Here is a 17,618-nt window from a genome sequence, read left to right as displayed (position 1 = left end):
ACAAGAGCCAGGTGCTTTCTTACCAAGAATTTGGAAAGAAAGGAAAGGCTCTGAGGCTCCATGAAAGAGACGGTCTAAGGCCCTCATGGGGATGTGCGTGGCTCCATCCCCTGGGGCCGGTGGTGGGCTCAGTGCTGCAGCAGCAGGCTGTGCCCACAGCTTGGAGGACTGCTGCGAACTCTCAGAGAAACTTTTTGATGACAGAGCCAGCAGGAAGTCTCGCCAGTGGAGAGACAGACAGCCCCTGATCGTGTTTATCCAGCAATTTCCAAGAACAAGGGACAGTAAATAAAGCGGGCACAAATATGCTGGCCACTAAAATGATGCTTTCTGTTATAAAGTGGGGAGAGGTTGTCAGCTGTCACCACCTCTGCCCTGATTTTCCCTGAACCAATGTTCACCCCTCTGCCCTGATTTTCCTTTAACCAATGTTCACCTGCCTACTTCCTATCTCACTTGAGCTCCCAGGTCCACTAATCCTAAGCAGGGGGTCCTAGCTAGCAGTCTCTGAAAAAGAAATATCACCTATGAAAAATTGATAAATCAACTTTCTGACTTATTTCATTCACTCATACCATCAATATTCATTGTAACTTCCTATATGCTAAACACTGCTGCAGTTTGATGGCATCCAAATTTGAATCAGATACAGTCCTAACCCTCAAAGAGGCTCCATTAGCTTGACTCCATTCTAGAGACTTCGATAAAATCCTCTGACACTATAGTTGTACAGTCAGATGCACAAAGAGAAGAGCCACCTAATTAGTCTGTGAGCTGCTCAGTGGTCTGAACTAAGGTTAAATTCCTGTAGAAGATTTGTCTGGGCTAAACCTTTAACCTACCCCATCCTTTAATGGATAAAAGCTTAAAGAAGGTAGAGGAGAAAAGAAGAAAAAGCAAGGTGTGTTATAGCAAGGTACGTTTGAAAAAAAACCTCAAGAATTTTGGCATAGAGTTTGAAGTAACGAATGATGACAAATAAGGTTAATTACAGAGGAGCCAGAAGCTTGCAGGCGAGTTTCTCAACAAAGGTTGAGTGGACTCCAGGGTGGGGTGGGGTCCATGATAGTGAGCCATGGGAAAGAGATTAATTCATGGCCACCAGGAGCAAATTTGCAACTTTATTGGGAGACATAAAAAGAACCCTCAAATAAAGGCTTTTTTATGAAAAGGATGGCTTAGTATCACAAATTCATCATTTTTCCCAAAGTCAATCTGATGCGGTTCTAATGAGAGGACTTTTCCTGGTGGGATGGAAGAAATTTATTCTAGAATTCTGTTTTGGTGAATAACTGGGAGAAGAGATATTATTTTCCTTGAAATTCATTTGTTGGAGCCCTACAAAAGTTGATACCTTAGAATGTGACCATATTTGGGGAAAGAGTCTTTATAGAGAGGCAGTCAAGTTAAAATGAAGCTGTTAGACTGGACCCCAATCCAATATGACTGTCATCTTTATAAAAAGAGGAAATTTGGACACAGATGTGAACAGAGAATAGATGGTAGGAGACACAGGAAAAAGGCATCCATCAGCAGGTGCAGGAGAGATGCCTGGAACACATCTTCCCTTTGCAGCCTCGGAGGATACCAACTGAGGCAACACACCGTGATCCCAGACTTCTAGCCTCAGAACTTTCTGTTGCTTAAACCAGTTTGTGGTATTTTAAAATGGCAGCCCAAAACAACTGATACACAGTTGCTATTAAATAGCTGCTCTTATTAAATAGATAGTGAAATTTATTATAAATCTATGTGACTGCACATTATTATACAGGAGCAAAGACAGGCAAAGAGACCAACACAATGAATAGAACACCCAGATGCATTAGAAAAGAAAAGTTTTTAATCTAGCAATCCTAGTGCTGATATGCGGGCTCTTCAGGTGCCTGGGCAGACACCTTGACAAAACAAATAAAACCAAAGAGCCACTTGCTGATGACCCAGCAATTCTCCTGTCAGGCACACATCCTAGAAAAATATCCTGTGGACAAAAAGTTAATATATCTGTACTCATTTCAGCATTGTACAACATGCAAAGAAAGGGAAAGCACCTAACTGTCCCTCAGGAAAGAAATGGACAAGCCCCTTCTAAGGGATTTACTTCATGAAATCACTTTCTTGCTCTGAAAAAGTCCTTATTTCACCTTCATTTTTGAGACATATTTTCACTGGGTAAAGAATTCAGGGTTGGCAATTTTTTTCTTTCCAAACATTAAAAATGTTGCTCCAATACGACATGGGAGCATTCTCACTTGCGTTGCTTCTTATGAGAAATGTGCTACCATCCACACACTTCCTCCTTCTATCTTGTCTGGCCTTTTATCTTGTTTCTTTGTCTGGCTGCTTTTTAAATGTCTCTGTGTCGTTGGTTTTGAACAATTTGACTCTCTGTCCTGGTATACTTTTCTTCATGCTGCCGGTGCTTGGGGTTGCCTGAGGTTCTTGGATCTGTGGGTTTATAATTCTCAGCCAATCTGAGAAAATTGGAGGTTATTATTTATCCTACTGTCTCTCTGTCCCCACCTCTTTAGAGATTCCCATTACAAGCGTATTAGTTTCCATATAGTTGCTCACTACTCAATATTCTGCTCATTTTCTTCATTATTTTTCTCTCTGTGTGTTTCATTCTGGATTATTTCTATGGCCATGCCTTTAAATTGACCAGCCTCTTCTGTAGCATCTACTATGGTGTTCAGTCCAGTTCAGTTCAGTCGCTCAGTCATGTCCGACTCTTTGCGACCCCATGAATCACAGCACGCCAGGCCTCCCTGTTCATCACCAACTCCCGGAGTTCACTCAGACTCACTTCCATCGAGTCAGTGATGCCATCTTCTATCCAATATAGTTTTCACCTCAGGAGTTTGATTTATGTTGTCTTTTACTTTTCATGACTCTGCTTAAGTTTTAAACATAGGGAATACAGTTATAATTGTACTTTAATGCTATTGTCTAACATCAAATACCTGTGTTAGTTCTGTGTCAATTTTTATTTTTTCAACCTTTCTTATTCATTTATTTTTTAACTATTTATTTTAATTGGAAGATAATTACAATATTGTGATGGGGTTTGCCATATATCAACATAAATTGGCCATAGATATACTAGTGTTGATTGATTTAACTCCAATTTTGGCCACAATTCTCAGCTTCTCTGCATTCCTGCTCTTGAACTTTGTATCCCTATCAAAATTATTGAGCTTTATCCTGAGATACAGCTAAGTTACTTGGAAACAGCTTGATCTTTTCGGATCTTGCTTTTAAGATTTTCTAGGTGGGAAGAGAGCAGTGCTCAAGCTAGTGCTAATGTATTGCCCACCGTTGAGGTGAGTCCCTCCTCTGTGCTCCAACCAAACATCTTGCGGGTCATAAAGTTCTCCAGTCTGGCTAGTGAAAGGAGGCACTCTTCTCAGACTGTGGTAGCAGCAGGCACCCTTACCACTAATCCTTTCGAATGGTTCTTTCCCAAGACAGGTTCCTTAAATGCATGCGCCAGGGAACATTCAGCTGAATTGTCAAGAGTGACACTCTTCATCTCCGGAGTTTTCTCTCTATGAAGCCCTTGCTCCTCTGTATTCTGACCTATGAGCACCATGATTTTCCTGGACTGCCAGCTCTGACTTCTCAACTCAGGAGTAATGGAGCTCTGCTGGGTCACCCCTGCCCTGCATGTGGACTGTAACTCTCAAGGCAGTGAAATTGGACAGATATCGGTTTCTTGTCTCACAGGATCACTGGCTTTCATCATCCAAAGTCCAGCATCTTGAAAGCTATCATTTCTTATCTTTTGTCTGCATTTTGGTTGTTTCGGGCAAGAGGGTAAATCCAGTCAAGTTTCCACCTTGGCAAGAAGAAAAAGCTCTTTTGACGGAATAGAATATTGCAGTTTTAAGAAATGAACTAGAGTAAAAATTAAGTTTATACCCATTAATGTCTATCTTGAAACTAAATATTGAGTGAAAAACATCAGATTTTAAAAGTAAAATATTCTGCCTGAAACCATTTGCATAGTTTGAAAATATACAAATTTACCCTGTGTATGGATTTTGTATACTAAATGCATAAAAGTGTGGATAATGAAAACCCAAGCTAACGTCAGGATTATGATGCCTCAGGGAGGAGATAATTGGGGGACAAGACCAGGAAGTAATAAAAAGAGGGCTTAAAATTTATCTGTGGGACTTCCCTGGTGGTCCAGTAGTTAAGATTTTGCCTTTCAACACAGCGGGGTGTGAGTTCGATCCCTGGTCAGGAAGCTCAGGTCCCACATGACTCATAGCCAAAAAACCAAAACATAAAACAGACACAGTGCTGTAACAAATTCAATTTTCAAAAACTTTTTTTAAAATGGTCCATGTTGAAAAAACATTCTTAGAAAAAAACTTTATCTGTAATATCTTATTTAAAAAAAATACAAAATATGAAACAAGCATGTAAAAAATAAAGAAATTAGCATTACTTAAATCTGATGACTGGTTTATTAATGAACTATATTCTTTTTGTACCTTCAAATTATTTCATAATTTAAAACAACGATCATTTAGGTTATTGGTAACTACTGCTATCAAAAACATTTGCATTTGCCCTTGGGTCTCAGATTCTCTGCTCCCATTTACATAATTAAAAAGCTCACAGAGGTGACTTCCTGGGGGAAAAGAAGGCCTTCTTCCAAGAAAGAAATATCCAAGATAATACCTCTCTGAAGAGGTATACTGTTCTGAGTGATGAGATGTTTTTAGACGTGTAAGCAGAGTTCTAAAAGTACTTTGCTGCAAAATATTTCCCTATGGAAAAATTTTTTTGTAAATATTCATTTAGAACAAACTATGCATGCAAATTCTGATCATTGTCTTGCTTCTAGGGAGATGACTGTGTGTGTGTGTGTGTGTGTGTGTGTGTGTGTGTGTGTGTGTGTGTGAACATGTGTACATCTTTCTCATTCAGCTTTAACAGGAATAGAAAATCTCAAAGCCTTGGGGAGATCTCCATGCATATCCCCGGACTATCAAAAGGAATATGACGCACTTGACATCCACTGTATAGTATTGCTTAAAGTTCACTAAAACCCTGATACATGAGCTGATGTTTGGACTATTATCATACGTTACCTTGTTGGGTGAGGCAGGGCTAGCCTATACTCCTGTGAGTACATGTGCTGTTACCCTGGAAGACCACGGGGAGTCACAGTGTTCAATGTAACAAGAAGAGACGGTTCTGGGGATAGCAAGCGAGCAACTGCATCCTTTCTTTGTCGGCATTTCTGCTGATCTGGCTTGGACTCTGATGCAGAGCCTGAGCTCTGAAGGTAGCAACATTCGTAGCAGCTCTGAGCATTTCTTGTGGTCTTTGTCCTTCCATTATCCCCCAACATTCCATTTATTGCTATTGTTTAGTTGCTCAGTCATGTCTAACTCTTTGTGATCCCATGGACTGTAGCTCATTAAGCTCCTCTGTTCATGGGATCTTCCAGGCAAGAATATGGGAGTGGGTTGCCATTTCCTTCTCCTGGGGAATCTTCTGAACCCAAGGGTCAGACCTGTGTCTCCTGCACTGGCAGGGAGATTCTTTGCTGCTGAGCCACCAGGGAGCCCCTAAGTTCCGTAAGTCCTTATTAAAAGTTACTGTCCTATCTCTGTGATGCCTTGGGGCAGCTACCTTGGTTGTTGTCAATGTAACTTGGAAATAACTTGAGGAGGACCACTTTCCAATCATTGAGCTTTCAGGGGTCTCTCAAGAGATCCATGTCTAACTTGTTGAAAACGTGGTTTAGTTTGCAGTTGTGGATGGGTGAGGACCAGCCATCTGGACACAACTATCAGGAAAGAAACAGAAATCTGAGTTTGGCGCTCGCAACATTCTCTTACTGCTCTGCAGCAGGAACTCTCCATCTCTTTTCTCTTTCTTGACCAACTCAACAGATACTCACTCCTGACTGTCAACAGGGTTAGAGTGCAAGTGAGCAACAGCGGTGTTACTTTACAGATGCTCTGAATCCACTTACCCTTATAGAGAAGCACCTTTGGCTCTTCAATATCGGCAATAATGACTTGCGCCCGGGCCAGCAACTGATCAATCTCTCAGGTGAAGGCAACCAAGCACAGAAGAGGAGGGGGAAGGAAATAAAGGAAAGAATAAAGTGTCAATATGCCTCTCCAGTCAAAGACTTATCAGGAAAACGGAGCCCACTCTAGGTATTTCAAACAGAGGAAATGCAATACAGGAAATGGCTTAAACAGGTCCTGGGAAAGCAGAGCATTTAAACAGGGGTGGCAGGCAAGGTAGAGATGGAAAACAGAGGGCAGCTACTTCCCCAAAGACAAGGAGGTCATGAGGGGAGACCACGTGCCGCCCAGCATCTGGCCACTTGGTGGAAACGGCAGGGGTGGCAGGTGGATCCGCAAAGCTGGAGCCCTGAGAAAGCCTGGTTGTGGCTGGAGATGCCACTGGAAGAAGGGAGGGGCCACGAAGCCTGGTTCTTCCTGGCCGCCTGCCCACCAAACCTACTTGTCCAGGACCCTGAGGGCAAGGGAGCTGGGAGATGGAACCCCAGTGAGGTCCAGCGGAGCGGGAAAAAGGCAGGGAGTGGCTCTGAGTGCATTGCCAAATTAAATACAGATGCCCCATTAAATTAGAATTTCAGATAAGCAACAAGTAATTTTTAGCATAACTGCTATATGCAAAATTTGGTACGTAGTTATTCAAAAATTTACTCTTTTGCTTATCTGAAATTCAAATTTAACTGGGCATCTTGTGGGCTTATGTGCCAACCTGGCAGCTCCATCTGAAAGCAAACAGCAAAATGTTGGCACATATGACAGTGAATGCTAACATGGGCTCCAAAACACCCCTGGGTCCAGAGGGCAATACCCGTGAAGGAAGAGGGCTTTTGCAAAAGGCTAAAGGTCCATTGTATGGATCAGGTCCATTTCCTGATGCTGGGAAAGATCGAAGGAGGGAGGAGAAGAGGACGACAGAGGATGAGATGGTTGGATGGCATCACTGACTCGATAGACATGAGTTTGAGTAGTCTCTGGGAGTTGATGATGGACAGGGAGGCCTGGCGTGCTGCAGTCCATGGGGTTTCAGAGAGTCAGACATGACTGAGCGACTGAACTGAACTGACTGAAATGTCCATTGCCAAAAAAATATGAGAATTAGGGAGAGATTAAGGAGTTAATACATCAGAGTCTTCAAAATATTTCGTAAGAAAGATCAAGGGCAAGGGGATTCCTGTGGATGTTGGGAAAGAAACCCTGAGACTGGGATCTGGGAGCTGGGGGTTGTACCTAGGATAGTTGATGATGGGGAGGGCCCCTGACTGAAGCCGGCAACTCGTTAGAGGCCAGAAGATGCTCAGTGGCAAAATCCAAGCAGAAAGAACATGATAAGGCATCATTTTGAAGGGTGAAGGAGAACAAGCTTTGTTTGGGCCTCTCTTCACCTTCCTGTGCTGTGGTGAAATAGAAAATAAACCAGAAAAGAAGTGGAGAAAAACACTAGCCCTCTCTGCATCCCAGAAGATCATCAGGAGTCTGGAGCAGGGCCAAGTGCTACCTTCTGTTCTTACAGAGGAAATTATAAAATTGTATAGATATAGGGGCTAATTGGGGGTATTGGATTACCAGTGGGTCAACTAGTCAGCAGGGCTGATCGAACCCAACCTCTCCCATAGGGTCCTCTTCTGTCATCCCTTTTTAAGCATGTACACACACACACACATATACACATTTACACACATATATACAAACACATACCAATACACACACACACATATAAACACATATACACAGCATGCACACACACATGGAAGGCAAGGAAGATGATTCAGAAATGATCCACACTGCCCACCCCACCTAAACACACGATGAACCTCCCTTATTACAGAGCAGTTGAAACACCTTAATTTCCAGGCCTCTGCCCACCATCAATATCCAAGTCTTGAAGTCAACAGGGCCTCAAACACATTTACAGCAATTACTGAGGGTGGATTCTTTGGGGCAGCAGCTAAGACTGGTCCGTGATGAGCAAACCATACCACGAGTATTCAGGGGTGAGCTACTGTCTCGTGAAAGGCGTACTTCTAAATATTTCATCCATGGGGTTCCAATAACAAACACAAATGAAAGAGATCTTGGTCAAAGGCTCAAACGTGGGCAACTATTCAGGAGAAAGCTTCTGAGGGGCTTAGGTAGAAAACCTCTCTCCTAAGCCCAAGTTTTGCAGGCACATGAAGATTTTGCAAGAATTTTAAAGGTCAGAAAGTAATGTCAAGTTTACGCAGCTTGCCCAGAGTAGAATCCTGGCCTCAGGATCAAAGGCTAAAAATGATTTCTGCCTGCAGTGAGTCTCACTCTACCTGAAGTGGAACCAGTCTTCAATAAAGTAAGCTATGGGTTAGAAGGAGTTATAGGTAGAAGAGACAGACGTTGAGAGTGGGAGAGGGTCTCTGCAATTCAAGACAGCAATTCGGGGACAAAACACATAAGGAATGGGGCCCCCCAGGCTTTGATACTTTTCCTAAGTCCAACCTCCCTTGGCAAAATGATCCATTGGGCAAACATTTCTATAAAGCTTCCTCCTCAGGGTCCCTATTGGTAGTTATCACACACATGTCCTACTGCTGTTATCACGCAGTCTTTAGAAACAAAACACACGGTGTTTAGGTTTAGACTCTGAATCCACAAGTCCAGTATGGTGAGTACCAGCCATCTATAACAATCCTATTGCATACTGAAAATGTGGTTGGTTTTTAAATTATATTTTGCTTTACTTATAACTCAGTTGGTAAAGAATCTGCCTGCAATGCAGGAGAGCCTGCATTCCTGAGTCAGGAAGATCCGCTGGAGAAGGGATAGGCTACCCACTCCAGCACTCTTGGGCTTCCCTTGTGGCTCAGCTGGTAAAGAATCCACCTGTGATGTGGGAGACCTGGGTTCGATCCCTGGGTTGGAAAGATCCCCTGGAGGAGGGAATGGCCACCCACTCCAGTATTCTTGCCTGGAGAATCCCACGGACAGAGGAGCCTGGAGAGCTCCAGTCCACGGGGTTGCAAAGAGTTGGACACGACTGAGCGACTAACACTCTGTGAATCCACCTCTTCAGTTTCATGAAGCCTAAATGCAGAGCAAGTCTTTCACATGAAAATTTAGCCTTGGGATGCAAGGATAAAATTCACATGAGATTTCAAAGACATGGTATGAAAGATATGCAGGTAATGGATACAGTAAATACGGATTGGAGATTTTCTTAATAATCTCTAACCCTGGCCCTAAAATAGGAAGTTAATTGAAGGTTACCGCAGTCTTAACTGGAAGACAGCTGCCCAACAATTCTAAGGAATGTTTAGGAGTAAATCTGGAGACTTCCCAGGTGGTCCAGGGGTTAAGACTCTGCGCTTCCAATACTTTCAGCACAGGGGTTGCAGGCTTGATGCTTGGCCAGGGAACTAAGAACCCACATGCCATGCAGTGCTGCCAATTCAAAAGAATAAAACTGCTTGTTAAGGTGATGTCCTAATCACCAAGCCTGACTTTCACTTTTCCAGAAATAATGATAGCCGCTGGAATATATGAAATCCAGGGACTACGTAGGGTGCAAATGCCCGTCAGATAAGGCCAAACCTCTGTCTGAGCCATATTATGCCCATTTCATTAAGCAGCAGAAATCGTAAGCGGAGAAACAGAGTTTTACTACGTGATCCTGGGCTCATGGGATGAAATGAAGGTGGCCAGCCACGGCTGGATTCTTGCCAAGTTTCTCCCCCCATCGTCAGATAAGAAAGGGGCCCAAAACCTTAGAGGTGAAATAATTTATTTGCTAAAACCCCAGATAACTGGCAAGGAGATCATATTATGACCCAAAAGAGTAGTTAACAGATTAGGGTCTTTGTTTGTAGAACCTCGCAGAGTCACGTGGTGGGAGAAGAATTTAGCCGGTGGAGCTGCGTGCCAATGGGTCTGCTTCACACCTCGTGTTATGGGTCCACGGACACCGTTTTATTAATCTCACCGATGGCGAGTCTGCAGGCATCCGTGCAGAGCCAAGGGCTGGAACCAGGGAGAACCTGCCTGCCGCCTGGGAAACAGCAGAGGGAGGGGGCCCTGGGCAAGCGCAGGCTGGAGGCGAGCCCAGGCCAGCCCCTGCCAAGAGGGGCCTGGTGAGGGCTGTGGGCTCAAGTCGGCCGGCACACTCCTGGGTCCTCATCCATCTCAGTTCCACCCCAGGAAGATGTCAGATCTGCAAACCCTCACGCCTCTGCCAGAATGAACGGCGTAATGGAGGGGCGGACCCCGGACCCCAGGTGAGGGTGGGGGAGACGGGACTCCCTCGTCAAGGGATCCGGGGAAACGCAGCGGCAAGGAGAGGGTACAAAACCACCCTGTGTCCGGGAGGGGGCACTCTGCCTCATCGCTGATGAACAGCGGGTGTCTGTCTGACGGGTACGAGAGCCCTACCCCTTAGCTGGGGCTTTTGATAATATTTTTAAAGTACCAAATACGGCCGAAGAATTGATGCTTTTGAACTGTGGAGCTGAAGACTCTCGGAGAAGGCAATGGCACCCCACTCCAGTACTCTTGCCTGGAAAATCCTATGGGCAGAGGAGCCTGGAAGGCTGCAGTCCATAGGGTCGCCGAGGGCCCGACACGACTCAGCGATTTCGCTTTCACTTTTCACTTTCATACATCGGAGAAGGCAATGGCAACCCACTCCAGTGTTCTTGCCTGGAGAATCCCAGGAACGGGGAAGCCTGGTGGGCTGCCGTCTATGGGGTCGCACGGAGTCGGACACGACTGAAGCGACTTAGCAGCAGCAGCAGCAGCAGCTAAAGACTCTTGAGAGTCCCTTGGACTGCAAGGAGATCCAACCAGTTCATCCTAAATGAGATCAGTCCTGGGTGTTCATTGGTAGGACTGATGTTGAAGCTGAAACTCCAATACTTTGGCCACCTGATGCAAAGAGCTGACTCATTGGAAAAGACCCTGATGCTGGGAAAGATTGAAGGCAGGAGGAGAAGGGGGCAACAGAAGATGAGATGGTTGGATGGCATCACCGACTCAATGGATGTGAGTCTGAGTAGGCTCCAGGAGTTGGTGATGGACAGGGAGGCCTGGTGTGCTACAGTCCATGGGGTCACAGAGAGTCAAACACGACTGAGCGACTGAACTGAACTGAACTGACAGCATCTTTATTTTTAAAAAAGAATAAAAATTTAAAATCATCCATAATTCAAATCCAAACACAGACAACCACTAGTAATATTTTTATAAAGCTTGTTATTATGTTCTGAATTCACTATTCTTTTTAATACAAAGCATTTATTGTTACTTAAGCACAGAACTGTGCTGTGAGCCTGAAGCCTCCACTTGACGTTCGCTCGGCCCCCCGGTTTGGGGGAGTTCACTGTTTTTAGCCTGCTGTTTTCATTCCAGAACATTATTCCAGGTCACTGGGTATTTTTCAATGTTGTCTATGTAACAGGTGCCCGCTGCTCGTTTTCTGTACAAATTCATCTCTTCATTGCTGGGAGTTGAAGCAGAGCTTATAGTAAATTAAAGGTATACATCCCCATCAAGACACATGTATCTTGAGTTCACTGCTAGAAGCAATCTTTTTTCAAAAGCTGACGTGTTTCTTCCACTTATCAGTTCAGTTCAGTTCAGTCTCTCAGTCATATCTGACTCTGCGACCCCACGGACTGCAGCACGCCAGGCCTCCCTGTCCATCGCCAACTCCCGGAGTTCACTCAAGCTCATGTCCATGAGTGGGTGATGCCATCCAACCACCTCATCCTCTGTTGTCCCCTTCTCCTCCCCCGTTGAATCTTTCCCAGCATCAGAGTCTTTTCCAATGAGTCAGTTCTTCGCATCAGGTGGCCAAAGTATTGGAGTTTCATCTCAGGTGACATTCAGGATGGTTGTATAATGTAACCATGTACTTCTTTGCCCCTGATTTATCATCTAAATCCCTTGCATCAGCGGCCAGTCAACGGCCAGGTGAGGCCGGTGTGTCCTGGGGAGAGGAAGGGCTGAGTCTTCTGAATGACCACACATTCTGTCTGTGATCATGGTGCCCAGATTGAACAGGCCTGGGAGCAAAGCTCACCGATGGCAGGCCGGACCTTACAAATGCCCACCAAGGGCATTCCCCTTGTCCACAAAAAGCGGGCAGAATGCAGTGAGGATCACCGAGACAACACTTGAAATTAATATTTTATTGACATACACATCTGACACACCACAAGACTAACAAGAGGAAAAAATGTTGCAACGATTTGCTTTTCATGGGACTTTCCAGAAGGATGCTAAACAGCTTTGTTTGCAAAGGTCTGGGTTCCCTCTGTAGAGCAGTTTGTCCCTGCAGAGTCCTGTCACCCCCAAGCCCCGTGCCACATCCCCAGGCAGCACACTGGGCCCTGCACAGCACCCAGCTCTGGAGGCTGCAGGAGATTGCTTGTTCCATGGGATGCTGAGAGCAAACGGGGCGTGTGATCACACGTGCAGAGTGTGAGATGCCAAGGAGGACAGGGTGACATGGAAAAGCTAAAATATGCAAACGTGCAGAAACAGAATAGTTTTTGCATAAAACCAAATTTATCCCTACCCCTGGAATCTCTAGTTCAGGACAAAATCCTAAATTCACATTCCAAAGGCTGGCCTGTCTGACTCTGACAATCCTCTGGGTGGGGAGTGTTGAGAAACATTTATCCATCCAGGAAACCACACATGGTGGGGTGTTTTGTGGCTTCATCAGTATATTCAGGTCGCTTTGAAGGTGGAGCGTCTCTTTCCCGGTGGAGCGTCTCTTTCCCGGCCAAGTTCAGGACTGGCTCCCCACCACCTCCCCCCGACTAGACCTTGGGACAACATAGGGTTAGGTTGTCCAAATCAAGCTGGAAATACAGAGAAAGGAGGAGAAGGAACGAACGCCCAGGAAACCTCAACTTTCTTTTGTTCCTATTGCTGTGTTTATAAATCAAGAATTAATTTTAAAAGCAGATTCCATCTGGGGACGAAGCGGAGACTGGACCAGAGTCCTTTGGTGCAGAGTGCCCCCCTGTGGTCAGACTCATGAATTTTCCCAAGAGCACAGCCATGACTTGGGGCTTGGGGACAGGGGCTGCGCCTGGACAAACATACCCAACCTCCCCACCTGTGGGCTCAGGCCCACACCAGGCCCGCCCCACAGGCTCACCCCGCTTTCTGGGATTAAGACTGATGGCAGGGTTACGACCCTGGACCAGGGCGCAGGAGTCCCATCACCTTCTCTGTGTCCCCGCTTTCTCAGGTTGCCCCACACCTGAGACCATCGCCCTGCATGGTGCCCACCCCCCCGCACCCACTCAGCCCTGCTTTGACTCAAAACCACCACCCACCAGAGAACCCCATCCTTCCCTCCACATTCAGACCATCCTGTAGGCCGGGGGCACCCGAGGTGACTTCAGATGTGGGCCAGGGATGCTGGCCTGGCTCCATATCTGACACTTGGCTCCTCACTTAGGAGTCTCCCCTGCCCCAACAACTCTGTGGCACAGTGATTATTTCCCCCATTTTACAGATGAAGAGACTGAGGCTCGGAAGGTTAAAAATGCACTTCTCGTGAATTTCCCCAGACATCATCACCCTGTTGGGTAAGACCTTGCCAATTCTACTGGCTTGTAGCTCCTTTCCAATGGAGGCAGCCCCAGCAACCCAGCAAGGACCCCTCCATCACTGGTGTGCGGGCATCTCTGGTCTCTAGGAAACTCACCCAGGCCCTCCTTGCTCGCACCTCTGCTCGCAGGGCCGTGGGGGTCAGCACCCCTTCTCCATGGCTGCGGGTGGTCTCTGGGAGAGAGATCAGGACATATTCAGGAGGACCCCGGTGTGTGGGCCTCCGTCTGCCCACAGCCAGGCTGCGCTCCTTATAGAAGGGGGCAAAGCCTCCTGTCCTCCCAGGCACCGTGTGTGGTGGCCAGCCACTCAGCTGACAGCTGCTGCTGCGTCCGGAGCCCTCTGGCCACAGAGGCATTCCCATCCCTAGAGGGCAGAGAGGAACACGTGGTTTAATGTCCCTGCTCCTTCTGGGTTGTTTTCATGGAAACGATGCGGAGCTCCCATACAAAGTCTGAAGCACAGAACCTGAGCCGGACTGCCTGTCACCCCCTGCGCTGTGTGTCCACGTCTGTGAATCATCTCTTCCTCGTTGATCTTCCCTGTCCTCCCACCTCCACGTGAAGGCAGCCACTTGTGATTCTTCCCACTTAGAACAACACAATCACAGGCTTGAGTGCCAGGCGCTGGACCACAAAGGGGAGAGAGATGTGATAAATAACATTTAAAGCACTGCAGAGTTTGATTTTCATGTCTCATATCTGCCTCCGGAGATTCTGCTAAATGTCTTTTATTCCTCTTTTCATAAATCCTTAGGATAACAGCTTTATTTTGGGAATTAATCCAGATTCCCATTACTCATTGATTTATACTTTCTGGGAGTGTAACTCCTCGTTGTTAAGTTACAAAGGTTTGAAAGCTACGTTAACTCTTTCTGGCTACAGTAGTAATAGGGTTGCTGTCCTTTAGTCTCTAAGTCACATCTGACTCTTAGTGACCCCATGGACTGTAGCCCACCAGGCTCCTCTGTCCACGGGATTTCCCAGGCAAGAATACTGGAGTGGGTCGCCATTCCCTTCTCCAGGGGATCTTCCCGACTTAGGGACTGAACCCACATCTCCTGCACTGGCAGGTGGGGTTTTTTTAACCACTGAGCCACCAGGGAAGCCCATAGTAATAGGGAGGTATTGCTAAACCTCAGGCATTTTAGAATAGTATCTTAAAAGCATTAATGTAGTTTTAAAGGGTTTCCAAATTAAAAGCGGGTTGAAAACTGGCTTCTGAGAGAACCCAATTTATACTATCATAGATGGTCCACATGCAAAGAATGGGCTTCTCTCTTGAATCCCCTCTACAAGCAAGTAAGCTCTGGAACGGGACTTCCAGGGTTCAAATCTTGGCTCCATCTCTCACTGGCTCTGTGACCTCAGTCATGCTGCCTAACCCTTCTGAGTCTTGGCGTCCTCGTTTGTCAGATGAGGAAAGTAAGACCCGCTTCATGAGGCGGTGTTAAGGATAAAATGAAAACCGTGTGAGTTACGAGCTGAGAATGCTGCCTGGCAAATCGCAGGACAAGCTGATGTCTGCTGAGAAGCAAGCAGCTAGTTCTAAGCCCTTTACCCAGGCTGACTCACTGAGCCACTCAACAACCCTGAGCCTGGGCTCAGTGACAGCTGGTCAGTTTCTGTCGGTTCTGACCTCTGACATTCACTCTCTCCAACCAGTGGCTCCTTTCAGATTTCAGCCAGGAACCCACGCACAGCCTCACAGCCGGCCTTTGAGCCCTAACAGGCTGTGGGCAGAGTCCATCACGTGACCTGGGTCTAAGCCAATCAGAGCCTCACAGCCTCTCCGCGGTGACCGGCCTGTCTGGCCCCAGACCCAGTGGTATGGGCTCCTGCTGCCCTTGAACCTGAGGCTGGGGCTACCGCCATCCTGAAAGCAAGGCCTGCCCACGAGGGGGCCAGCTCAGAGGAAACTGAGTCACCATGGGAGGGCGGAAGCCAGGTCCATTGGCTGCATAAGCCCCACTCAGAAAACCTGCCTGAAACACCCAGACTCGGCTTCTCCCTGCCTCGTGCCCACCAACTCCTTTTAGGTTGACTCAGTTCAGTTGGGATTTCCTGCACAGAAAGTCTGACCTGACACAGAAAAGTACAAATACGATTATAAACGGTGTGAGAAAATGAATCCCTTTCCCTCTATCTTGCCTCTTATCTTGGGAGCTTCTAGTCAAAGCTTTGAAGTCCCTCCTCTCCCCTCCGCCCAGGATGAGGGTGGGGTGCAAGCGGAATTGACTTGTTTGGTGCAAGGCATTGCCTCCCAGAGCCTCTTTCGCTATAGAAAGTAGATCGGAGGTAACCGGAGACTAGGCGGAAGGCGGTGGGGAGTTATAGGTGAACGGGTAGAGAGTTTGTATTTCTATATGGGGTGATGAAAAGATTGTGGAAATAGTGATTCCCGTCACACAACATGATGCACGTACTTCTTGTCGTTCAGTTGCTAAGTGGTGTCCTACTCTTTTGCTGCCCCATGGACTATGGCTCGCCAGGCTCCTCTGTCCACGGGATTTCCCATGGACAAGAATACTGGAGCAGGTTGCCACTTCCCTCTCCAGGGGATCTTGCCCACCCTGGGATCGAACCCCATGTCTCCTGCATTGCAGGGGGTTCTTTACTGCTGGGCCACCAGGGAAGCCCCGTGTATTTAAGGCCAGGGACTTGCACACTTTGAAACAACAAACTGTGTATTATTTATGTGAAGTTGTCTTTGATGTATTTAATCATAATAAAGAAATACAGTAAAGCTCCAGCTCCACCGAGGACAAGCGTGTGACTGAAGAGTCTTATCAGGGCCACAGAATCCTCATCTTCAAACGGGGGAAACAGGACGCGCCAGGTACCGAGTCTGATGACAGATGAGGCCCAGGGCCCAGCCAGTGGCTACAGCCTGACCAGCGTGAAGCGTCGGGGCGGCCTCGGTGCCCTACACAATCCAAGCCTCCTGCCCTTGGGGTCTCACTCCCAACCCTTGCTGGCCAGACCTCCCCAGCCTCTGTAATGCACATTGTTCAGTCGGCCGTTCTTCACACACTCTGGTATTCTTGCCTGGAAATCCCATGGACAGAGGAGCCTGGGGGAGTACAGCCCATGGGGTCACCAGAGTCGGACACAACTTCGCGGTTCAACAACAGTTCCTCATCCCCACCTGCCAGGCCTTGCCAAACCAACTAAAGGGCACAGTCTTCCACCATCAAGCCAGTCAAGACTCAGACTCCACCTGTAAGTTCAGGGGTCCCCAGGGCTACCTCCCAGCTCAGACCAGTTGGCCACAAATGTGGGGGTCCCTATGGACACCCACAGGATTGATAATTCGCTAAAATGACACAGAACTCAGGAAAACGCTGCACTTACAGGGACGGTTTTATTATAGCAAAAGGAAGTAACTCAGAACCAGCCCAAGGAAGAGACCCATAGGACCGAGCTCGGCGTGGGAGTGTTCCAAATGCGAGGCTTCCGTATCCTCAGGGACATGGTACCCTCCTGTCGCTGATGTGTGACAGTCCACAGTGCTCCCAGCCCAGGCAGCTCCCCCAAGCCTCCATATCCCGAGCTTATCATGGGAATTTCATTACAGAAGCGTGACTGATGGAATCACCACCTGCGTGACTGACCCCCACATCCTGCCCCTCCCTGTCCCCCCCAGATTTGGGCTGACAGCAGGTGGATCAAAGCTCCAACTCTCTAATCACATCGAAGGTCTTTCTGGCCTGGTCAGCCTGCATTCTGAGTCATCTCATAAACATAAAATATCTGGAGTCCCCCATGAGTCAGTCACTCATTGGCATAAACTAGCAGGTGTGGTCTAAGAGGCCCACCATGAATAACAAAGACCCTCCCACCACTCAGGAAATTCCAAAGGTTTAGAGATTACCTCCTGGGAAACAAAGATAAAGGCCAAGCAGATTCTGTATTACACAACCAGCTACTGACATCCCTTTGGGTGTTTGCAGGCTCTAGGGCGGGAACACTT

Source organism: Ovis aries, chromosome 1, assembly GCF_016772045.2.
Source record: "Ovis aries strain OAR_USU_Benz2616 breed Rambouillet chromosome 1, ARS-UI_Ramb_v3.0, whole genome shotgun sequence".
NCBI lineage: Eukaryota > Metazoa > Chordata > Mammalia > Artiodactyla > Bovidae > Ovis > Ovis aries.
This window is presented reverse-complemented; position numbering follows the sequence as displayed.